This window comes from Ziziphus jujuba, chromosome 11, assembly GCF_031755915.1.
Source record: "Ziziphus jujuba cultivar Dongzao chromosome 11, ASM3175591v1".
Taxonomy (NCBI): domain Eukaryota; kingdom Viridiplantae; phylum Streptophyta; class Magnoliopsida; order Rosales; family Rhamnaceae; genus Ziziphus; species Ziziphus jujuba.
In genome coordinates this window covers 17,899,375-17,919,653 of record NC_083389.1, presented here as the reverse complement: position 1 = coordinate 17,919,653, position 20,279 = coordinate 17,899,375, and the positions used below count along the sequence as shown (strand labels likewise).

Below are 20,279 nucleotides of genomic sequence, written 5' to 3'. Positions count from 1 at the left end.
AGTGAGTAGGATGGCTACATATGTTCGTTGGCTTATGTGCAGACAATACAGTTTCGTTTGATGATTGAGTTGAAAGAGTTGGATGTTGATTTATGGATGCATACTTTAGAACCAATTTTTGCTAGTTTTGAGCTATGATTGATATTTGTTGATTGTGTTCTCATGGCCCAGTTTGAAAACCTTCACTTGATGAGAGTGAGAAGGAAAGTTGAATAAGGGAGGAAGCTAGAATTTGCTAGTAGGGTGATGAAACCTTAGTGATTGGTACTGGGCTTTGTGTTCCAACCAATGAAGAGTTGAAAACGCAAATATTAGAAGAAGCCCATAGTTTTGCCTATGCTATGCATCCTAATAGTACCAAGATGAAGCATACTGTGAAGGAGTATTATTAATGGGCAGGGATGAAAAGAGAAGTTACAAAATATGTATCCAAGAATTTTAATTGCCAGTAAGTGAAGGTGGAGAGACAAAATCCTTCTGGACATTTACAGCCTTTACTATTTCAGAATGGAAGTGGGAGCACATTATTGTAGATTTTGTATTCAAACTTCATCCTCTAGAGACAAGATGGTGTTTAGGTAATAGTGGATTGACTTACCAATTTTGCATAATTTTTACCTATTCGTGAGAGGTTTTCTTCTTATAAGTTAGCAGAACTCTTTATAAATCATAAAATGAGTTTGCACGGGATGCCAACATCGATTGTATTTGACAAAGATCCACTGTTTACTTCGAGATTTAAATGGAGATTAACAAAGGAATGTCTACTATGGTTCAAAAGAGGACAAGTTATGGTCATGTGTACTATGTTTCAAAGGAGATTGGAATGAACAACTACCTTTGGCAAAGTCCACTCACAACAACAGTTTTCATTGGAGCATTGAGATAAATTAAAGTGCATTATATGGGAAATAATGTCAAACTCCATTATATTGGAATAAGACAAGGGAAAGGAAACTTCTTGGTTTTAAGATTTTACAAGGAACGGTGGACAAAGTTAACATCATAGGGCCAAGTTGAAAGCAACATAGGACAGGCAGAAGAGCTATGCAGATGTGCAAAGAAAGGATCTTGAGTTTGAGGTTGGTGATCGAGTATTCCTGAAGCTCCCTGATACGAACCTAGGACGACCTGCTCCTAAACCCATATTATATTAGTCTGGATCTAATTATGTTCAAGTTCTAATGGTCACCTTAACCCCTAACCAACCTGTGATTAGAAACCTTGGTATATAAAGAAGATGCCATAATAGGTGGTGGAAGTCCCACTGATAAGTCAAACTAAAACACTCACTCTCTAATGGTGTTTTAGGTGTTCAAAAAAACAAAGAAAATTCAATCTTACAAATAATTTTCTGTATAAAATTCAAGCTTGATTTCTCATTGAAAATAAGCCTTTAAATAGGCTAAGATTACAAAGCAAAAACCCTAAAAAAATTAATTCAAAACCAGATTCAAAGTGTAGAGAAAAGGAAAGTGCCAAATTTTTCCTAGTTTCTTAAACTCATTTGGATTAATTAATTCCTTTATTTTGAATTAGGAATTAATTAATTTACAATTGAAATACTAAAATAATAACTTTCCTAAACTTATTTGTCCAGCAAATAAATAAATAAAAATCAAAATAAAAGACTAATTTCCTAAAACAAAAAGTCAAAATCAAATTAGGAAACTAGTTGACTAGTTTGACTACTAAGGTATCTTTGACCAATCTCCAGTTTGTTTGGGCTCCAAATTAGCTTCCATATGCCATGTAGGATACCAAATATGATTAATAATGATTCCCACACATTGCCCCTTGATTGGAATAAGTCAAACAAGAAGAAAGACAAAGCCAACGCCAAAACAACACATTTTCGGCCAAATTAAGATGTTGTTCATACTAGTCCTTTTTAGATGCTTTTGATTCTACCTTGGCTGGATTCCATGTCCTTTTAATGATATTATTTGAGTTTATGAAGTGTTAGAACCATTCTTTGTTGCTCGGACTCCATAAATGCACAAAAACCGCTACCTGGGTCTGTATCGGCTTCCACCACTTGTATGCTCAAAACAGGTCTTGGATCTTCGGGTATGGATAAGTGCTCTTGAGAATGAATTACCCCCTGGACAAAAGAGGCAAATTTTTCCCTAAATATCTTAGCTTGAGCCCTAGTGATTGATCCGGTCTTTATCCGTATCGAGTCAGCACCCCAGCGGGTTGTCTGTTGTGCGGGCTCGGGCGGAATCACATCATTCCCCTCCTCTTGAAAAGGATTTGTCCTCAGATATAGTTCATCACCTGCAGCAAAATGAAACAAATCAGCATATTTGGATGTAGCACTCATATTATACTCATCCGGTAAATCAAGCATGTAGGTGTTTTCATTGATCCTTTCCAAAACTTGAAAAGATCCATCTCCTTGCGGTATAAGCTTGGACTTTCTTTGTTGGGGAAACCTTTCATTCCTTGGTTGAAACCAAAACCAATCTCTTGGGTCAAACACTATCACAACAAATACTAGAAATACAAGTTCATCACACTTTTTAATATTAGCAAATAATCTCTCCCAAATTTTCAAATTTCCACTAAGTAAAGCTTTCAATAATGCAGATAAAGTTCTATGCAGCAAAAACATCTTTAATATTCATGACCAACAATGATTTCTTATTCATAATTACTTTATTAAAATCACCAAAGCTAAGATAAAAATTTCTATTTTTCCTCTCTTTTCTTTCTTTTCCTTTCTCACTCACAGATTCATTGAATTTTGCATCACTCTCGGATTTTGCTCCAATTTTCTCGCTCTCGGAGTTGTTTAAATTTTTCCACTCAACTTGGATTTTAGAGGACTTACCTTGGATAGAAAGCTCACCTTTCCCCTCTTGAATGGATGGTGGAACTTTTGGTACCATACTAGCCTTTTCTTTGAGCCTTTCCGCTTCCCTCCTTTGTTGCATTTGTAGTTAATCTCTAAAAACCTCCTTCGGGGTCAATGGCTCCAGCTTGACCTTCTTATCTTTAAATCTAAAAACAATACAACTCTCTCGACCATAATGAGTAGCATCTTTATCAAATTGCCATGGTCTACCTAATAGAATATGTCCAGCATGCATAGGCATAACATCACACAAAACAATATCCACATATTTATCTATGTTAAATTCTACCTTGGCTTGTCTATTCACTTTTATTTCACCACTATCATTAAGCCATTGTAATCTATAAGGTTCTGGATGTTTAATAGTGGTTAAGCCTCATTTATCAACTACAAGATTACTAATTACATTTATACAACTTCCACTATCAATAATCATACTACAAATCTTACCTTGAATTTCACATCGGGTGTGGAAGATGTTTTCTCTTTGAACTTGATCCTCATCCTTGTATACAACAAGTACTCTTCTAGAAACTAAGTTTAATTCGGCATTGGATGCATTCAAAGTTTTGGCCTTATCCTCTAAGTCCTCCTCCTCTTGCTCGGCTTCATCTTGACTTTCCTCACTTTTCGATCCTAGCTCACCATTGCCTTTCAACACCATGATCCTCCTATTCGGGCATTGGCTAGCGATGTGTCCTTGTCCCTGGCACTTAAAACAAATAATTTCTCTAGATCTTCAAGGTTTAGGATTAGATTTTACCTTATGTTTAGGTGCTTGGACAGATTTAGCTTTGGACACCTTTTTTGGCCGAATGGAGCTTTCTTCACCTAGTTTCGATTTTTGTCTTGCTTCAAAGGTGGGATTACTTCTCCAAGCACTTGGATTTGATCTTCTGCTGTTAGAAACTCCTCCAAACCATGAGCCTACACCCCTCCTTTTAAATTGTTGCTCTAATTTAATAGTCAAGTGCAACATCTTCTCCAATTTCACATATTGTTGCAATTCTAGTTGATTGGCTATTTCAGAATTCAAACAACCAAGAAACCTTGTTATGGTTACTTCTCTATCCTCATTCATGTTTAACCTCATCATAAGCATCTCCATCTCCTTGTAATAATCCTCCATGTACCTACTTCCTTGAGATAAAGATTAAAGCCTTTGATGTAGCAACCTATGATAGTGTGATGGTACGAATCGCTTTCTCATGGCTCCTTTCATTCATCGTCATGTAGTGATCAAGTCATCACCAACTCTCCTTCGGGTGTTTCGCTCATTGGTCCACCATTGGAGTGCATAATGGCTAAATTCCATTGCTGCCAATTTCACCTTCTTAGCTTCCGAATAGTTATGACAATCGAAAATCATCTCCATTCTCTCCTCCCATTCCAAATATGCTTCCGGATCACTTTTTCCCATGAAAGGTGGAATGTTTACCCTGATATTCCCAAGATCATCATCTTCATTCCTTACTAGTCTTCTACGGATTGGCCTTTCTTGAGGTTCAAAAACTTCATCAAATCCCTCATCCAAGTCATCTCCAAAGTTACTTCCCCCGAATCCTTCTCTTGGTCACCCTCGGCCTCCTCGACCTCGACCTCGTCCTCCATGAGCATCTAACCTTAAATTTGACACTCCTTGGGATGTTTCTAACCTGTCCATCCTTTAATTTAAATGGTCAAATTGAGTATTCATCTGCTGTATTTGCTTCAAGACAGCCCTCATGTCCGTTTGCTCACCACTCCTCGAAGCTCGGGAACCACCATGGAATCCTACGGACTCTTCTTCGTTAATTTTTAAAGGTGGGTCTCCTCTTCTTACCCTTGAATTCTGCTATGTTAGTATAAATAATGCAAAAATGAAATAAGACCTCACCGATTCACTCCCTCACGTGTTTCACTCAAACAAGGTCTCGGCACTCGTGTTTTCATACTAGTTTTGACTTTTACCCTCTTTTAAGCTCACACACTTTTGTCTTTTTCTATTCAATGAATTATCTCAAAGTTCTAATTAAAAAATCCACAAAACAGCAATTAAATCACAAGTATGTTTTAATTAAACTTATCAACAAAACAGTAGTAAAAAGTAAGCAATACCAAATGAATTAACAAATCCTAGTTTTTAGTTTTTCTAGGCAAACAAAGGCAAATCAATGAGAAAATTTTGGAATTTTTAAGAACTAGACCAGATGGTAAGAGATTAAGGATTCAAGAATAAAATTTAGGAAAAATAATTTCAAACACGAACAAAAATCAAATCGAACAAAAATATAGAATAGTGTTGGTTGTTGTTCTTGTAATTCAAGTTTTGTATCAATTCCTTTATCTAATTTTAATCCAATAATTTAAGCACCCAAAATTCCAAATATCCAGCAGAAAAAATAATTCTCCAGCAACTCAAATATTGAATAAATAATCACAAATCAGCAGCTCCAACAAATTTCCAGCAAACAAATCAAACTCCAACAAACCAAATTTTTTTTTTATTTGGCTTTTTCTTCTTCTCTTTTTTTTTTTTTTTTTTTTTTAATTTTTACTCACAGAACATAAAATAACTGCAGTAGCAAAGATCAACACAAAAAAAAATTGCAATTCCACACCAAAAATCCACCAAACCCGTGGCCTCCAACAAAATACAAAAGTGCAGTTTTTTTTTTTTTTTTTTTTTTTTTTTTTTTTTTAATGTTGCCGCAAACCCTTTTTTTTTTTTGAATATATGAATGCAAATATTTAAGACTAATACAGCAAATAAAAATAAAAAAAACCAAAATTAACAAGAACAATGATGAAACAACAACCAACAAATTAGGAAACAAAAATACGATAAAACTAGGAAATCCTAATTCAAATAGGAATGATTTGTTTTTTTTTTTTTCAAAGATGCAGAATATGTATGGGATGGATGCAACCTTAACCTAATGCTAAAATTGCAGAATAACACAAAAACAAACAAAGCAAATAAAGATAGATGAAACCTGAACAAAATTTGGCTCTGATACCAAATGATATGAACCTCGGACGACCTGCTCCTAAACCCGTATTATATTAGCCCGGATCTAATTATGTTCAAGTTCTAATGGTCACCTTGACCCCTAACCAACCTGTGATTAGAAACCTTGGTATATAAGGAAGACGCCATAATAGGTGGTGGAAGTCCTATTGATAAATCAAACTAAAATACTCACTCTCTAATGGTGTTTTAGGTGTTCAAAAGAACAAAGAGAATTTAATCTCACAAATAATTTTCTGTATAAAATTCAAGCTTGATTTCTCATTGAAAATAAGCCTTTAAATAGGCTAAGATTACAAAGCAAAAACCCTAAAAAAATCAATTCAAAACCGGACTCAAAGTGTAGAGAAAAGAAAGTAGAGAAAAGGAAAGTGCCTAATTTTTCCTAGTTTCTTAAACTAATTTGGATTAATTAATTATTTTATTTTGAATTAGGAATTAATTAATTTACAATTGAAATACTAAAATAATAAATTTTCTAAACTTATTTGTCCAGCAAGTAAATAAGTAAAAATAAAAAAAAAACTAATTTTTTAAAACAAAAAGTCAAAATCAAATTAGGAAACTAGTTGACTAGTTTGACTACTAAGGTATCTTTGACCAATCTCCAGCTTGTTTGGGCTCCAAATCAGCTTCCATATGCCATGTAGGATGCCAAATATAATTAATAATGATTCCCACACATTGCCCCTTGATTGGAATAAATCAAACAAGAAGAAAAGTCAAAGGTAGTGCAAAAAGAGCACATTTTCGGCCAAATTGAGATGCTGTCCGTACAAGTCATTTTTAGATGCTTTTGATTTAGCTTTGGCTGGATTCCATGTCCTTTTAATGATATTTGTTGAGTTCATGAAGTATTAGAACCATTCCTTGCTGCCCGGACTCCATAAATGCACCAAAACTGCTACTCGGGTCTGTATCGGCTTCCACCACTTGTATGCTCAAAACAGGTCTTGGATCTTCAGGTATGGACAAGTGCTCTTGAGAATGAATTCCTCCTGGATAAAAGCGGCAAATTTTTCCCTAAAAATCTTAGCTTGAGCCTTAGTGATTGGCCCGGTCTTCATCCGTATCGAGTTCGTACCCCAGCGGGTTGTCTGTTGTGTGGGCTCGGGCGGAATCACATCACTCCCTCCTTTGAAGGGCATGGTACACTTTGGAAAGCAAGATAATTTGAGTCCTCACTACATTAGACAATATAAGATAGTCAAAAGGATAGGTCTAATGGCTTACAAGCTAGATTTGTCAACGAAGCTTTCTTAGTCCGTGATGTATTCCACATCTCCATGTTTCGCATTCAAACCCATGACATGTGTTGGAGGCACTAGAAATTGAGTTGCATCATAACTTTTACTATGAGATGCAATCAGTGTAAATTCTGAATAGGGAGGAGAAAAAGCTTAGCAACAAAATCTTTTCCTTAGTGAAGATCTGTTGGCGGAATCATCTAGTTAAGGAGGTAACTTGGGAGTGAGATTTTTTATATTAAAAGTTTCCATATACTTCCAATTTTGTTTATCGTTTTTTACCCAAATTTTTATTTCAAGTTTTATATGTTTTTATGCTTTAACATTTGTGATATTTTTATTAGTTTTGGTGTTACACATTTTGTATTTCATTGCATCAGTGGTTGTTATTAATATCTATTCTTAATTGTCTATGTGATATAGGGAAGGTACAATCAAAGTTTGAAATAGAAATTTCTGTGGGTGCATTGTAACAAAATTTTAGAAGATCCGATATATCCTGGAAGACAAATGCCACAAAGATACTAGAACTGTGTGGATGAATTTGTATTAAGGACACTGTGGTACACAGGCTTTGGATCTAGATTGTTGCCTGTGAGAGTTTTCGAATATCAACTAGGTTCTTGACATTTGTAATTGTAATTTTGTTTTTATTAATATATATACATATGTATATGTATATATATTATCTTGATCTGTGCATTGAATAAAAAAATAATAGTATTTTTTATCTGTTTATTATGTTCTCATTTTTATATGTTTATGTTATTTTGTTTTACAATTTTGTCACTAGTAAAATATATTTAGGGATATTGGCAGCCAAGTATCTCGAACTTTATCGAGGTTGACACATTACACCCTAAACTTTTTTTTGGCATTTTGCACCCCAAACTTTCTTCTTGCTTGCACTGTTGGTTCATCTGTTAAAAATGCATAACGGAATGATCAGGTGCCTTGCACGTGCTCATTAAACGAGGTTAAATTATGTAATTTCACTGTTCTTAATTTAGAAATTAGGGTTCTATTCTAGTTTGGACTTATTGATGTTATTGAGAGTGGTGGTTTGGAAGAAGAAAAAGAAGAAGAAGGGGAGGAAAAAAGAAAAAGAGAAGGGATTTTGGGTTTGAAAGAGCACGGAGGAGTGAAAAAGATGAGGAATGGAAGAGAATAGACATGAATGTGGAACGATGAAGAAGAAAAAGAAGAAGAAGAAGAAGAAGAAGAAGAAGAAGAAGAAGAAGGGATTTTCAGAATGAAGTTCTCTCTCTCTTCTCTTTCTCTATCTTTGTCATCTTTTTTTTTTTTTTTGTGTACTCTTTCTTTTACTGTAACTCTCTTTGTCTTTCCCTTTTCTTTGTATCTGTCCTTTTTTTTTTTTTTTGGTGTATTCTTTCTTTCTCTGTAACTCTCTCTGTCTTTATCTCATCTCTTCTTTTTCTCTGTCCCTGTCCTTTTTTTTTTTTTAGGTGTGCTCTTTTTTTCTGTAAATCTCTTTGTCTATCTCCTCTCTTTCTATCTCTGTCTCTGTCCTTTTTTTTGTGTATTCTCTCTGTCTTTGTAACTCTTTCTGTTTGTCTCCTTTCTATCTAACTGATATTTTAAAAAAGCAAAACTCCATTTTAGCAACGGAGGAGCTTCTTTCTATCGATTTTTTCCAAATAACTTCAGATCTATCTATTTTTTCCATCAAACAACATGTCCTGCATCTTTTTTTTTTTTCTCTTTTTCCCCTTAATTTTTTTCCTCCACATTTTCTGAGTTCCAAACAGAGTCTAAAAGTAGTAAAATTACATGATTTACCCTCGTTTGAGAAGCACATGCAAAGCACCTGATCATTCCATTATACATTTTTAACAGAGAACCAATGGTACAAGCAAAAAGGAAGTTCGGGGTGCAAAATGCCAGAAAAAAAAAGTTTAAGGTGTAATATATCAACCTCGATAAAGTTCAGAGTGCTTGGCTGCCAATATCATTTATATTTATTGACAAACTCCATTTTCAATTTATAACAAAAAGCCTTCTATATGTTACTAATAGTGTATATACTGACAAACATTGTACAAATTTTTCTCAGTATATACATCTTATTACACATATTGACATTAGAATTTCAGATGGTGTGAAGCTTAGTGACACACATTCCATCTCTACATTTGATTTTACACCATTTTTCCTTTTATTTTCTTGCTTTATAAGAAATATATATATATATATATATTAATTTCATATATTTCTCTTTTGGCAAAAGTAAAGCCATTTCCACACATGTTAAATTTTAACATATATTTTCATTTCATCCAACAAAGCGAATAATGTAATAAAGAAATATAATATAATTATCTATCTAATTTTGAATAATATAATATAGAAATATAATTCAATCTATCTAATATTAATGTCATCGACATAAGATAATCCAAAACTAACATATAAAAACATGTCACAAAAACATAATCAAAGCTTAAACATCAAGTTACCAGCTAAACTTAAACACATGTTTACCAACTTAACTTGAAGCATGTAAAATGAAAAAGGAAAAAAATAAAATAAAAAAAAAGAACTCTTAAGTTTACTGGCTAAACGTAAGCATCACAAGAGTTGTATATCATTTCTTTGGACAAACATTCCTTGCTTCCTCATTAAATCCATCATTGCTTGCAATTGAGATTGTAATCCACGAATTTGTCGTTGAAGAAATTGTGGTGGATCTCATTAACTCAATCATTTCAGTGCATCTCAATTACCTTTCTGCTAATTCTATAAATGCAATACCTGCACATTAACAAAATGAAAAACTTTTCAATATACTATACCTCAATTAAAATAAATCAATGGTTCAGAGAACACACTATATTTTAAACTTTTTAAGTGACAACGAAATGGTAAGAGAACTGTAAATGATACAACAACCTTCTTTCTCCTTTAAGATAAATAAAAGCAATATTTAAGTATATTAGCTAGTAATCTATATACTAAATTCCTAAACTGCAAATCATGTAAACAAGTTTTTCATGTCATTCAAGTTAGTTCATGCAAACAAGTTTTTCATGTCATTCAAGTGAGTTTAATAAAATTCAAATACTTAATGCAGCTAATTAATGTGAAACGATTTTCAAGAACAAAATGACCAAATTAATGCTTCATTTTATAAAATATATAGTTGATAAAAGATCAAGTAACAAGACGATTTTATAATTAACACATGCAAAAAAATTTAAAAATCTGTTAAATGTAAAGAAACAATACAAGTTCATAGGAATACCCAAAAATTTTTATTCTCTTCTTCTTTTGCCACGTGTTAATTTTTTTCCCTAAACACAAATAATACAAGGCTGCTTCTCCCCATACCACTGCACCTTTATCTCTCATGACATCTTTTTTATTTTTATTTTTTTAAAGTTTTAGTTTTTTAAGTTTTTAATGTATAAAATGAAAATCAAAATTTTCCTTGCTTTTAAATGAACCAAACTTTCTCTTAATTTTCGTTCGACATAAAAAAAAAAAAAAACATAAGAACCCATAAACTTTTCTTTTTCTTTGTCACCAGCATATTGACAAAGAACAAGTTTCACCAAAAAATATTATACATAAATATCAACAATACACTAAATAATTTGAAGAATCGGAGAGCAGTTTTAGATTCTTAACTTGCATATGTTTTTACGTTGTGATAAATTTATTGATTATGACAATAAAAATGTAACACCCCGACCCAAAAAAATGCCCTAGTTTGAATTTTTAATGAAGTTTAACCAAGGTTGACTGGAATTGATCAAGTGGATCCCACGGTTGATTTTTTAGTATGGATGGAATTTCATATTGACCGAGGTACCATGGTAAAGTGTTCATAGATATGAATACATAGATTGGTGGCACGCTTAATTTGGATCTACAGTTGAAAATTTACGAGTCTATAAAGTTATATTCATTTTTCCCAAGATTGACTTTCTGAGCAGTAGAGTACTCAAATGAGCCTTTAAATTACGCCACGTCTCACCAATTGATATGTGCCACATGTTATGTTCAGAAAGTGCCACATGTCATCTTATTAAAATAATATTATATTATTATTTTATTTTATTTTATTTTCCTTTTATTTTTTATTTTCCTTTTTCTTTTCTTTTCTTTTCGGGCATGTGGGGGGAAAAACACCCACCCCTCTCGCTTTCTTCTTCTTCCTCTCTCTTCCTCTCTCTTTTTCCTCCTTTTCTCCTCCCTCTCGGTGCCACCTCGACTGCAGTCGACACGACCGTTGGACAGCCACATGCATCGGACGACATGATGGCCCACAGCTAGGCGAGCTCGGTTGTCGAAGCTCGGACCGATTGGCCAATAGATGCACCGGGAGCGGCCCCTAACACCAGTGACCAGCGTCCTCCTTATTGGGCCATTTTTCGGCGACTACCAATGATGGATGGGTCCTGATATATTGGTATCAGAGCTCTAGGTTCTATTACCCCTGGGAGTTTTCGGGATAAGTTGTGGTAGTATACTCCAAGCTGTTAGTCATCACCATATAGTTATGGTCGGTTAGAAAAATACATGATCAAATAGTTCGATTATGGGGTGCACATCTTTGTTGACTTTGCATCTAGTTATGTTTTCTAAATTTCAAGGACAAATTTTTTAGAAGGGGGTAGGTTGTAACACCCTGACTTGAGAAAATGCCCCGATTTGAATTTTTAATGAAGTTTGACAAAGATTGACTGGGATTGATCAAGTGGGTTCCACAGTTAACTTTTTAGTATGGGTGGAATTTCATATTGACCAAGGTACCATGATCACGTGTTCGTTTATCGAGTTCGCAGACTGGCGGCACGCTTAATTTGGATTTACGATTGAAAAGTTATGAATCTATAAAATTATATTCATTTTTCCCAGGTTTGACTTTCTAGGCAGTAGAGTACTCAAATGAGCCTTTAAATTACGCCTTGTGTCACCAATTGATATGTGCCACATGTTATGTTCAGAAAGTGCCACATGTCATCTTATTAAAATAGTATTATATTATTATTTTATTTCATTTTGTTTTCCTTTTTCTATTCTTTTCTTTTCGGGCACGTGGGGGGAAAAAAAACACCCACCCCTCTCCCTTCCTTTCTTCCTCTCTCTTCCTCTCTCTTTTTCCTCCTCTTCTCCTTCCTTTCAGTGCCACCTCGACTGCAGCCTTATCGGCTGTCGGACGGCCACACGGACAGGATGACATGATGGCCCACGGCTAGGCTAGCCTGGCCCACGGCGAGGCTAGCCCGGCCATTGAATCTCTGGCTGGTTGGCCGATAGACGAGCCGGAATTGGCCCCCAACACCGACGATCGACGTCCTCCATGTTGGTCTGTTTTCCGGCGGTTATTGGCCATGGATGGATCCTGACAAAAAATGCCATAGTATTTGATATTTCTTATTCAATTTTGTATACTCTATGGAGAAGAACATATCAAGAAATAATTGAAATAGGTTGGCTGAGCTGATCAAGAAGGAAATGAAGGAAATATATTAATGCTACAGGTTTTATACTTGAAGGCCATAAAAGCATAACAAAAAAGATCCCGCAAAATTGGAAAAAAAACTGGTATAATATTAATGTTTAAATAACCACTTTAGATTCACAATAATGAGGACCCCAAAAAAGTAAAGATTGACAATGATGAGATGTCATCTTGAATTAGAGAAGTAGATATAGATTAAAAGAAAAATTAAGAAATAAGAAGTTAGAAGTCAGAAAATTAGTAAAAACAAATGAGAGAATCCTCCCAAATAAAATTTTGATAAAGTCAATCCAATAGAAAGCCATAAATATCCTTAAAAGGCAATAAAGAAATGCTTGGATATAAAAGTAAGACTTGTGAGCATTGGAAGATGCGATATATTAAAATGTAAGATCGGTGAACAATACATTGAGATGGATTGTAAAGACTAAGGGTAATTGTGTGATGTTGCCAGGGTAAATGTGGATGGGTGAAATGTACTGACAGGTTACCTTATTGGAAAGGGTTACCTGGTGTCCAATATGACATCACTTGAATGTGGAACATTGATAGTTCAAATATAAACTATACATTCTCTTAACAACTGAGGCCTTTGCAAAGCAATTGGAATAAGAAGAACTGCAGAGTTAAACATGTTCTAATGGGAGAAATTTTAGGATGAGTGACCTCTTGGGAAGTCTGAATCGTATACTGTTTGGAATACAGTAGATATATTGGGAACAATATCGGTGGAGCAAAATAGTGATGGAAGCAATTTTAAGATAGGTGACCTTCTGAGAAAAAAGAAGTTCGATGGAGCAAGACAGTGATGGGAGTAATTTTTTGATGGATGACCTCTTGACAAGTCTAAAATCCCATATTGTATGGGATGCGATAGATAAATTAGGGTTATGAACTTATAATCTATAATCTGATGATCGAGTCGATTCCATGATTATAAGTTCATTCCATACCAGACCAGACCAGAATAGGGTTATATACATTCTAATTATGCGAAGGGGTCATCCGTACCACTGAAAGATTTAGTCGCACATTTAAAAGATAGCCTAAAAAGCCGAAAGAATGGTTGGCTAATTGGTTTATAAAAATTTGTGCGTCTGTTCCCCAGTCTTCCTTTCTCATGCCCGGGTATCTTTCTTTTATCCTTTCTACTTCTGTTACAGTAGCTATAGTTGTAATGGCAATTACAAGGTTATGCGGGTCCTTTCATAGTAAACTGATGGGGGGATGCGGAGCAATAGGTCGAATTACTATATAAAGAAGAGTTGTAAACTATAGGACTTCTTGTTCGAGTAGGAAGATTTCAGTTTTTCTCGTTCCTTCTCTTCAATAAGAATAGGGATTTGAAATGATACAAATTCCTCTCCATTAATAATAAAAATAAATAATGAACATAATAAAAAAGTGAATTATCATACATATATTGCATGTAGAAAGATGAATAAGCTCATTTATTTACTTATTTTATTTACATATTTACACTTTTGATTTACATTAATTATATTATATACGTACTTAGTATATTCTAGTCTATTATATACTTTACAGACTTATAATATATATATATATATATATATTTTTTTTTTTGATAATATCGGTGGAATAAGATAGTTATGGAAGTAATTCTATGATGGGTGACTTCCTGGAAAGGATAATATCAATGGAGCGAGATAGCAACGAGGGCAGTTCTAGGATGGGTGATCTCTTGGAAAGTCTGAACAAAAACCTCATTTACTATATGGAGTGTGGTAGATAAATTGGGGATAACATTGGTGGAGTAAGATAGTGATAGGGCACTAGTGGATTGTTACAGATGGTATCAAATTCTATATCTGATTAGAAGTGTGCTAACAAGAATGCTAAGCTCTAATTAGAGAGATATATTGTAAGACATGTGAGTCTTGAAGGATACGATACAAGATCAATGAATAATACATGTGGTGAATAGTATGCTGAATGGATTGTGATGACCAGATAAATTGAGGATAATATTGGGGGCGTTATAGGTAGTATTAGAGCTTGTACCTTATTGAAATTGTGTTAGCGAGAACATTGGTTCCCAATGGAGGTATATTTTGCAATGACATTAGGCTCCAAGGGAGATATATTGTAAGACATGTGAGTTCTGAAGGATGCGAGGCAAGACGGGGCAAGATCAATGAATAATACATGTGGTGAATAATTCACTTAATGGATTATGATGACCAAATAATTAGGGGTATTACAGATAGTATTAGAGCTTGTATCCAGCTGTGAGTGTGCTATTGAGAACACTAAGCCCCAATGCAATAGAGTGAATTGCAAAAAGAAAGGGCAAAGTTGCATGAGGTTGCCAGGGTAAGTTTGGGTAGGTGAGGGGTACTAATAAGCTATCTTATTGACAAAGGCTACTTGGTGTCCATTTCCACATCATCCAAGTGTTAAAGATAATTCAAATATGTTAAGTATACACACATTTAACAACCAAAGTCTTTTCAAAGTAGTTGGCTTTAAGATTCAAAAGAACTCTAACGTCATATATGCTCTAGCAAGAGTAATTCTAGGATGGGTGACCTCTTGGGAAGTTTGAACAAAACTCTATACCATCTGGCATGTGGTCGTTAAATTGGGAATAATATCAATAAAGTAAGAGAACATGGCGTTGTAGATGGTTAAGCTTACAATTGACTAAAGGTGTGCTTGGGAGGACTCTGGCCCGAAAGGGTGCATTGTAAAACCCCTATAATATCAAAGAATGTACTTAACTGGAAGTATGGCAGTGAGGATACTAGGCAGCAAGTAGGATGTACTGCAAAACATTTGAGCCTTTATAGATGTGGTGGAGAACGTTGGAGATTACATAGGATTATAATTACTAGGGTTTTATGATTCTTAGAGGTTTTAATATTATTATATTTATTTGGTTTCTAGGGTTTTAATAATATGCTTATCCGTTTTTTTTTTTTTAATTTTCTTATGTTTTAAGGAAGTTTTATTATTTAGTTTCCTTACTCAATTAGGGTATCTTACATTAATTTTTCTTATGTTGTTAGGTATTATTTTAGTTTTCTAATATTGTTAGGTGGTTTTATTATAAATAGGGGTTCTTATAACTCTTTTAGTGAAGTTGATTAACAATACAAGTATTTTTATGAGAGTTATTTCCTTGGTTTTGTGTGATGCAAAACAAACTTAGATGTGATACATAAGGATTTTAGAGTGATTCCTAAAATTGTTCTAGTGTAATACTAGAGCCTAACTTTTAATTGTTAGTTTTTTTTTTCCTTCCCTACCTATCCTATATCAGTTTGGTATCAGAACAAAGATCCAAACTTCTTTGTGAACAATGCTGCACATGAACAGTTGCTGTGCTAACAGTACTAGAATAAACAGTACTAAGCATGAACAGTATCCAGTGATCAAATTGTTTCTTTAGCTTAAAGAGTCATGGTTACACGATTTGGAAGGAATAGAGGCTTATATGAAGAACTCTTAATACATATGGTAGTACAACTAGAGTCTTTTAATGTTTGGTTTAGCCATATTGAAGCTTGAGTTGGCAATATCGAGGCACAAGTATCTAGGTCTAGTAGAGCTTCAACTAAAAGTAAACAAGGTAATGCTTCTCAATCCAACTATGATCAAAATAAAGAAGTGCAACCAGCAAATACAACTATTCCAGCATCCTTTCCTCACTTTAGTTTACAAAGATTTGAAGAATTATCTGAACAGATATCTGAGCATGTATTCACAAAGCCTACTGATTTTAAACCTAAATCCTTACTTGAACCTTTACTTTCATCCACACCACCTACCACCTTACCTGAATCCCTACCTGAACCCTTGACTACACAACCTGCCACCTTATTTGAAACCTTACCTGCACAACCCAAATCCCTATTTGAACTTTTAGCTACACAACCTATCACCTTATCTAAATCCTTATCCAAACCCTTACCTACACAACCTGTCACCTTACTAGAACCCTTATCTACACAACTTGTCATCTTACCTGAACTATTACCTATACAACCTGTCACCTTGCTTAGACCATTACCTACACAATCTAAATGTATCAAGTTGGACTCAGATCATTTGAATGAAAAGCTTTTGTTGACTTTGAATGTCCCTAAATTTGCTAGTCATGTCTCCTCTTCATCAAGTTTGAGCTTATGTCACTGATGCTATCAATCTTGAAGTTTCGCTTATTGCTTTATGATTTCAGCTTTTAACTCGCCGGAGTCTTGTTCTCTAAAAGGGGGAGCATGATGGAGAACATTGGAGATTACATAGGATTATAATTACTAGGGTTTTACAATTTTTAGGGTTTTAATATTATTATATTTATTTGATTGCAAGGGTTTTAATATTATGCTTATTAGGTTTTTTTTTTTTAAAATTATTTTCCTTATGTTTTAAGGAAGTTTTATTATTTAGTTTCCTTATTTAATTAGGGTATCTTACTTTTAGCTTCCTTATGTTTTAAGGTATTATTTTAGTTTCCTAATATTGTTAAGTAGTTTTATTTTAAATAGGAGGCTTTTGTAACTCTTTTAGTGAAGTTGATTAATAATACAAGTATTTTTATGAGTTATTTCATTGGTTTTGTATGATGCAAAACAAACTTAGGTGTGATGCTTAGGGATTTTAGGAGTAATTCTTAAAATTGTTCTAGTGTAATATTAGAGCCTACCTTTTAATTTTCAATTTTCTTTTCTTCCCCCCACCTATCTTACATCAAGATGTGAGGCAAAAAATGGCAAGAATAGTGAATAATACACTAGGTGGATTGTAATGAACAATACACTGAAATGGATTGTGACAATTATGGATGAATGGATTGTGACAATTATGGATGAATGGATTGTGAAGACTAGGGGCAAAATTGTATAAGGCTCTTGGTGTAAATGTGGGTGGATATGGGACATTAATAGTTTACCTTACTGGCAAAGGTTACATAATCGCTAAACCCATATTGCTTGAGTATCAGACGATGATGGTACAAATGTAAAGTATACACTCTTTTAACAAACGAGGCATTCTTAAAGTGGTTGGCTCTTGGGTTCAAAAAACTTTTGGGGTTGAATGTGCTCTAGTGGGAGCAATGTTAGGATGGGTAACTTCTTATGAAGTATGAAAAAAAAAAAAAAAAACTCATACCAATTTAACTATGGAGGTTAAAACAAGATAAGATCAGTGAACAATACAATATTTAAAGTGTGGTCGTTAAAACAGGATAAGATTCGTGAACAATACACTAAGGTAGATTGTGATGATCATAGGTGAAACTGTGTGAGGTTGCTAGGTTAGGTTTGGGTGAGTGTGGGACTATAGTGGGCTACCTTACTAGCAAAGGCTATCAAGTGTTTAATCTCTAAATCATCTTGGTGTAGAACAGTGATGGTTCAAATGTGTATACACTCTTTTAACAATCAACGCATTTTTAGATGGTTGACTTTGGAGTTTGAAAGATCTTTTGGGTTAAGCATGCTCCAATGGGAGCAATTCTTAGATAGATGACCTCCCTCCTGAGAAGCTTGAACAAAAACAACTCCATACCATCTTAAGTGTGATGGTGGAGTAAAAAAGTGGAATCTTACAGTGAAGGTGGTTAAATTGCGGACTATATTAGTGGAGCAAGAAAATAGAGTGTTAGATGACGATATTTAAAAGATGGTTAAATTAGCGACAAATATCGATTGAGTAAGAGAATGAGATGTTGTAATAAAGATATTTAAAAGATTAATTTTTTTACCCAAAAAATTCAAAATGAAACACTTAAAAAGGGTTTTGCTTAGCGTTACTTTCTTCAATGATGGTAGAAGAAAGAGTTATTGGGTAAAAATGTTACAAAATTTTTTAATTATAGTAACATCTTTACTTTTATGGGTGAATAACTGTCAGCCAGGAATGAAAAAACGTCTAATGACAAGCTGAGGAGGCGGTGTAAAATTATAATATTAAGGATTATCATGCATTGCACAGAGCTAGGAGTTAGTCTTTATAAGTTTTCTTTTAATGGTCTATCTTATTCTATAGATTTGTAATTCTCCATGGATTGAATAAGAAACATAATATTTCTGTAAAAATTTCTTCAACAAGATATTGTTCTCTTGCATGCTATATGATTTTAAGTTTCCTTATCTTTATATAAAATAATAAATTCCTTAATGATAAATCCTTACCACGATCTTCATGCTGTTTTCCCCACAAGTAACAACGATATTCATGTCGTTTGCCCCCCAAGTAACCCATCATCCAGAGGACTGACAAAATCACTATGACAAGCACACATGATGCAACAATAATGCCAATAATTGCCCCAACAGATAGTCCCTGATCTTCAACTATGAAGTTTGCAACAAAACGTAAAATGATTTAGCGATGAAAGCAAAGGGATTAGAAATCTTAGCAGACTAAGGAAATACTTACTTTTTGTGATGGTAATAGCAGATATGAGAGGTCCATAAACACCTACATAAGGGATCATAGTAGTCCCTTTCCCTACCCAGTATAAGTGGATATCAAGAGTGCTGCCATCAACGTTAACATAAAATGTCTCGATCACACCTTTTCCACCTCCTCCAGCTCTCTCCACAATATTGTAATCTTTCAAAACCACATTCCCCTGGGCATAATTTGAATTAGAATTTCACTCTTTCTTTTTAGTAAAAATTTAAAAATTTTCACAACAAGTTTTAGATAAAGACATTCATAAATGTTTAATTATAACCAAAACCAATAATTTGTATAGGTAAAATATTCACAACACTTGTGACACTAAACTCTTGTTTGTCACAATTTTAGCAAAGTGGCGATCATCATCTTTCTAATGTTTCTCGTCAAAACCAAGTTAAATTATTGTATCTTGTTGGTAACATTTAAGAATCCCTTAAATGTCCAATATTGGGAATTGAATATAGGATATATAATCGTAATGCAAACGAAAAATGAATTATAAAAGAGCAATCAAGAAAAGAGTTTCGGAAAGGTGAATAGAATATGGATTGGAAATTTATAGTTTATATATTATTTCTTGTCTAATCACCTGAATTTGGACATCAAATATGCGCCCTCCGACGCTGCCAAATGTATGGTTATTAGAAAACATAATTTCTGCAAAGTGGAGTTGCACTTTGTAGTTGCCCTTTTGCAAACAAAGGCCGTAATACTTGAGTGATAAAGGGGCAATACGCCCGTATCATATATTTCTGCATCAGTCTTGAGAGAAAAAATGTTTTTGGCTAAAAAAATTGGAGTTTTATTATCTTCATCACCCATGTAAACTCCTGCACTGCTGTAACCCCATTTTTTATTCATAGAAACGAAGTTCGATATACCCTCAGGTCTTCTGTCCTGTTCATACTCATTTCCATTATGATTCAGACTCTCCCCTCCACAATTTATAAATAAAGCCTTATCTGTAGGTTTGACAAGGAAATTTTTATACATATAATATACATATATACATGTGTGTGTGTGCGCGTGCGCGCGAAATCATCATCATGTAGCTAAATCCTTTCATGGGAAATAACCTGTATTATACTTACGAGTTGGCGTTGCTGGGCAAGGAAGGTCCTTTGTCAAACACCATCTGTTTGTCAAAAACATTATTGCTTAGTTTTCATGAATACATGAAACTTTACTACAAAATACTTACAACTCAGAGAGAGGAACATGTAGCTTACAAAAGAT

General features: G+C 34.0%; 1 pseudogene; it reads right to left on the bottom strand.

The window, feature by feature from the left end:
- Positions 1-20,279, bottom strand: part of LOC112488842 (probable LRR receptor-like serine/threonine-protein kinase At1g53430) — a 74,976-nt pseudogene that overhangs the window by 49,551 nt on the left and 5,146 nt on the right.